Below are 6,546 nucleotides of genomic sequence, written 5' to 3'. Positions count from 1 at the left end.
TCAGCTTTGAACCATAGTTTATGAATCAAAATGGGAGTGTTCACACAACATATTAAGCCAAACTCCAATAACTCACATTGTGGTTTAGCATGACACATCAAAAATCTAATGTGTTTGTTAAATACAAACAAAATATTACAGAATATATCTCAATTTCTTTACTTCTCAATCATTTTAAACCAGTCTCAATTTTAAGCAATGAATGGAAAGATAATGAAAGGAAAGATAATGCTGATTTGTATTTTAAGCTAAATTTAAATTAAATTAGAGTTAAGATGATTACTCTTCATGTACACGTAATCCTTGGCTTAAAACTATTCAGTTAGTGACCACTTGAAGTCACAATGGCACTGAAAAAAATGACTTATGACCAGTTTTGACCCTTATGACAATTACAGCATTCCCATGGTCATGTGATCAAAATTCAGGAATTTGGCAACTGGCATGTATTTATGACAGTTGCACTATCCAGAGTCATGTGATTACCATTTGTAACCTTCCCAGTCAGCGTCCGACAAGCAAAGTCAATGGAGGAAGCCGGATTCACTTAACAACCATATGATTCACTTAACAACTGCACTGATATTGCTAAACAACTGTGGCAAAAAGGTTGTAAATTGGAGCAAAACTCACTCAACAACTGTCTTGCTTAGCAACAGAAATAGACTCTGTTGTGGTCATAAGTCAAGGACTACTTGTATTTAATTATTTTCCTTCTGTCAATATTTTGCATTAGACATTAGTACCAACTTTTGAGGAAGTTCTGTGTTAATAAGCATGTTGCACTGTTAACTTGCTTTAATATGCTTACCAACACAAATGTTTCATTGGAGAAAACTTTGTATTAAACTCTGATGATTTGGAATAGATATCAACCAACCTATATCTACACAACCCCCAAATAACTTAGTTTCAAATGTGGTAATTTTAAACTAGTATAATATTCTTCCTACCTATCGTACAAACATTCCAATAGCTAGCCTGCCTTCTAGCATTCCAGAGTTTTTTCCACCTTCCCCTCCACGTTTGACAAAGGAACACCTGACAGCTTTGAGTATATAAACAGAACTGATCACTATGGTTAGCAACTGAACAAGGTTTAGGTTTACTATACCCTGCATAATGCTGTTGGGTAGCTACCAGTAACTTAAGGATTATTACATTATGGAAGATAAACAAACCTGGATGCCATTGCATTTTCCTGAAAGTAGAGCAATCAGTCTTCAATATCCTTGACTAATATAAAGGACCACTATGAAAACAGCCTATGGTTATGTTCAATCAGCAATTTGTATAAAATGTATACAACCACAGTGGTCACACTTAAACTGTTTCTGCTGTTCTGGAGGCTTTTCTACCAACATGGTAGAAATTTCCCATGCTCAGGGACAAATGAAAGCTTTTAGCTATAGCCAGATACTCACTTTTCACTTTTTTGGCTGGCACGGTAGATTCTAAGCAAGGATTGTATGAGAAAATTGTGCAGTGAAGCACCACGTTTTGCATTCATAATGATTCTTTGCAAATGCAATGAGGGAAGAACAATTAACATATTGTTGTCTCAGTTCCCTGGCCCAATAAACCTAGCATGAGAAGGACATAGTTAGCCCAGTTCTTTCTAATATTGTAGAAACAACCAATTCAGCGTGCCTTGATAAAGTACAAGGTAGAAAAGAGAAAGTTTTATTGAAATTCAAGTTAGATTAAAAATTGTACGGGTAAAAAGTAACCAAAAAAGTAACAAACAAATATCCACATCTTTACTTGCATCATTTTCTCACATGCGTAGAAGCAGGGATAGATTAGATAAATAGAAATTGGGAAAACTGAAAGCATACTGCATGATTTAAATACCTTACTAATGACAGTGCTGGGGGGGAGAATCTCATATTTTGGGAAGAATTCATGAATTTAGTAATCCTTGGGATCCTGATTTTTTTTAATGATATAACACTTTTCTTGTTGTAAGATCCTTAATATCAAAGACATTTCTTCCATTTCCTTTTAGTGTGTTTCTTATATTGATGACTCCATTTTAAGAAGTCTTGAAGAATAAACTGAGCAGAGGCAATGGAAGCAAGAAAAAAGCAGGCATTAATGTATCTGTCAACTCAATAATCTTCCTAAGAATAAAATCTGTTATGGCATATTTAACTTAAAAGACTAAGATAAACAAAACAACACTTTTCCAATGTAAATCTTGCCCCCCCCCCAAAAAAATTTGACTGGCTGTGACTATCCATCAGAAACTAACTGGGCATAAATTGTGTCTTATTTCTCCTCCTGCTAAATGCCCCTAGCCCAGAAAGATTACTGCTATACATCTGGGATCTGGAAGTAAGTCTGTTATGATTCAATTTCAGTCTGGCTTGTTTCTCTCTGAAAGCCAGATTGATGTAGTGCACGGGTGTCAAACTCACCATGTCATGTGATGTGTCGCAACGTATTGTGACTTTTTTTGCATCGCTGGGGTGGGCACGGCCTCTATATGATGCAACCGGCCCATGGGCCGGCAGTATGACACCCCTGATGTTGTTGTTAAGGCATCAGGCTAGAATAGCAATAGCACTTAGATTTGTATACTGATTCATAGTGCTTTACAGCCCTCTCTAAGCAGTTTATAGAGTCAGCATACTGCTCCCAACAATCTGGGTCCTCATTTTATTGACCTCGAAAGGATGGAAGGCTGAGTTAACCTTGAGCCAGTGAGAATCGAACTGCTGGCAGTCAGTAGAATTAGCTTGCAATACTGCATTCTAACCACTGCACCACCACTAGTCTTAGAAATCAGGAGATTGTGAGTTCTACTCCTGCCTTAGGCACAAGCCAGCTGTGTGACCTTGGGCCAATCACTTTCTCTCAAACTGAGGAAGGAGGCAATAGTAAATCACTTCTGGGGGGAAAAAATCTTTACCAACAAAACTGCAGGGACTTTTCCAGGCAGACTCCAAAAATCAGAATGAGGGGAAAAAAGTAAAATCTCCCTAGGTAGACAAAAGGCATCCACAATGAAGATAATGAAGAACTTTAAAACTGTCATTTAAGTGATGAATAATCATGGCTTTCTGGTGTGAACCTAATGTGGTAGTTTGCCCATTTCACTTTCTCTGTTACTTGACACAGAACTTTTTCATCAAGCACTTAGTTTAGGATTTAAATAAGTAACAGTCTGGTATATTATTTTTTTATCAGCAAAATGCAAACTGCAGTTGCTGAGAATATATATTTTGGAGAAGGGGGATTGTTTCTACATTACGACGTTACACATTCTTTATATTTTCTTTGCTTAATGTAATAACAAAATGTACTTATTTTCTTTTAAAAATGGTGTTTAATGAGGGGTGAGCAATCTTTTCTGACCCAAAACAATTTTTCCAAGATAGATGAGATGTCACATAGGTGCATAGAGGCAGGCCTGATTTGCAGAAAGGATGTCAGAAAAGCTAAAGTTCAAATATGAGCTAAAATTAGTGAAGACTAAGAATGACATAAAGGGATTTTTCAGATAAGCTCAAGATGAAAGGAAAAGAAACCATGTATTATTTAGTTGTTTAGTTGTTCAGTAAAATGTCAAGAGAGTAAGATATAACCAAGAAAAAGCAGAACAACTCAGTTCCTATTTGGTTCTGTCTTCTCCATCAGACAATTATAAAAAAGAAGGTACAAAAAACCGGACTTAAGTTTGAACTTGCTAGAAATACAAGGAATATTTACTGATCTTGAAGGATTTATAATTTCCAAAATCAGATAGATTGGATTCTATGATGAATGTTGGAATTGTCTTGCAGGATTCTGTTTGTTTTCATTGAGAAATCATGAAGGATGGGCTAAATACCAGATAATTGAAAAAGGTGAAAGAAGGTATGGAGAAAGAAGAAAACACTCAATTTTATCTGGAAAGATTCTAAAATAGATCTAAAGGGATCAGTTTGAAAATAATGCCATAAAAACTAGAGATCAGTATGTTTTGTCAAGAACAAATCCTGGCAGATCGATCTTGTTTAATTGGTGGGTCATTTCCTTTGACCTTCTCCTTCACAAGTCAAAGCATTTGACAAATTACCCCCTGTCATTATTGTACTTATAGTACAAGTATGTTTTTATAAGGATGGGTGAGCTAGCATACATGTTTGGAGACATAAATAATGCTAGAAAATGAATTCAATAAGATAGAGAAGCCGTTGAAAGTAAGGTTGAAATTATTTAAAATTAATTACAGGTAGTCCTTGAGTTATGACCATAATTAAGCCCAAAATTCCCAGTTGTGAGTTTTGCCCCATTTTATGACTTTTTTGCCACAGTTAAGTGAATCACTGCAGTTGTTAAGTTAGTAACATGATTGTTAAGGAAATCTGGCTTCTCCATTGAGAAGGTTGCAAAAAGCGATCAGATGACCCCAGGACACTGCAACCCTCATAAATAATGCCAGTTGCCAAGCATCCAAATTTTGATCACGTGATCACAGGGATGCTGCAACAACTGTAAGTGTGAAAAATGGACATGTCACTTTTTTCAGTGTCCTAGTAACTTCAAACATTCACTAAATGAATAGTTGTAGGTCAAGGACTATGTGTATTTCACATTTGGTTCTTTTTTCTGCTCAAAGTAGGGAAATCTTAGTTTTTGTCCAAGGACTGTTATCTCTCTGGAAAAAGCTGTTTCTCAGTAGTGGAATTCTCCGCCTGTTCCCATCTTTTCATGTTCCTTGACTGTTCCTGCCAATGACACCCACCAAACTGTCTTCTTTGCAATGTACAATAAATCCTGCTCTGTTGATTTGTGAAAAAAGTGCAGACAACATGAAAGAAGGAGCAGAGGGAGAGGGTGCAGAGCAAAGGAAAAAGGATGGCTGTGTAGGCATTGTGATGGGAAGTTTCACTTATATTTTCCTTGTATGAAACATGCAAACACTAATAGGAGAGATTAAATAAAACGCTGTCCTAGAATTCATTCGTTTTCTCCCCCACCCTACCCTTTCCTTTTCCATTTCAGAAATAACCCTTTCAGAATTGAAATATTACAAGCATTTGGCAATAAACATGTGAAGCTACTTTTAATTAGTTAAAGAGTGTAGAATTAATGAGCTGATTTGGCCATTGTAAGCAGGAAAAAAATATCCAGCAATCAAGACCCAAAATATTTATTTCAGAGGAGTTTTGTTTTGAAGAACACATTACTTTTTAAACATTAACAGGTTGTTTTCCTTGCTTAAGCTAGGAATATTATTTTCAGGCAGATGGAACCAGTAATAAGGGTAGAGAAAAATATGGGTTGTAGTAATTTTTTTGCATGTGTTTTTATGTATATCTTTTTAGTTGTTGATCTTGATTTTATCTTTTATGTAAGGCAAAGTACATTTATTTCTCATTTTAAAAAATAAGTATGTTTAACAAAAATGTTAGATAAAATGTAATAGTGCTGCCCTTTAAGAACTGTCTATTGTTTAGAATGTCTTTATTTTGAACAAATTCCATGATTTGTTTTGCAATATAAAATCTGAGTAATCAAATAGCTGATATTTTTTTAAAAAAATCTAACCCTCTTGACAATGGTGTCTTCAAAAATGCACGAGGCCACCAATGACACTGTTTAGACACGTTAGGTTCATTTTCTGTTTTTATTTATGCATCTTGCTGCTTAGACCACCAATTTTCAACCTTTTGCTGCATGTGGATTGTCATCCAAAAGTATTGCAAATGATTATATAAGCCAAAAAGGGACAACATTTTAGTGCCACTAATACTTCAGCATACTTGACTACTGAGTTGGTGTGACAGAAGTCCCAACATTAAATAAAAAACAATTAAAGTGTTGTTTTAAAAAATTGTGGAAGTCTCCTAAGACTGCTAAATCTTGAGAGATGTTTGTGTTCTTGCCTAAAATTTTATAGTTTAAAACATTACAAGGATTTGAAAATAAATATGTGAACCTATTTCCAATTAGATAGAGTGTAGAATTAATTAGATGATTTGGCTGTTGTAAGCCTGGACAAGACCATGTTGTTTCTTGGAAAGAAACATTTTCAGAAGTGGCTTGCCATTGCCTCCTTTTTAGACCTAAGAGAAACTGACTAATCCAAGGCCAGCTAGCTAATTTTGTGCCTAGGGCAGGACCAGAACTCACAGTCCCCTGGTTTCTAGTCTAATGCCTTAACCCAGCGGTTCTCAACCTATGGGTCGTGACCCCATTTGGGGTTGATCGCCATTTTTTTCCCTTTTCCGGCGGGTGTCTTACCTCCCTTGAGCTGGGCCAGCTGGTGGTCGGCCTGCTCTGTCTCTGCCGTTTGCCAGCTACGCCTTGGCTGGCGCAGGGAGCGGAACCACGCATGTGCGGTGCTCCCAGGCAGGGAAAGTCCTCGACTTACGACCGGTTGGGTAGTCCTCGACTTACGACCAGTTTAGTCCTCGATTTACGACCGGTTTAGTCCTTGACTTACGACCGGTTGGGGGTCGCGGCATTAAAAAGGTTGAGAACCACTGCCTTAACCACTAGACTAGGGGTATCAAACTCTGGGCCGGTTGCATCATATAGATGCCGTGCTCAACC

Source organism: Protobothrops mucrosquamatus, unplaced genomic scaffold (assembly GCF_001527695.2).
Source record: "Protobothrops mucrosquamatus isolate PMUCROS unplaced genomic scaffold, P.Mucros_1.0 scaffold_69, whole genome shotgun sequence".
NCBI classification, from domain to species: domain Eukaryota; kingdom Metazoa; phylum Chordata; class Lepidosauria; order Squamata; family Viperidae; genus Protobothrops; species Protobothrops mucrosquamatus.
This window is presented reverse-complemented; position numbering follows the sequence as displayed.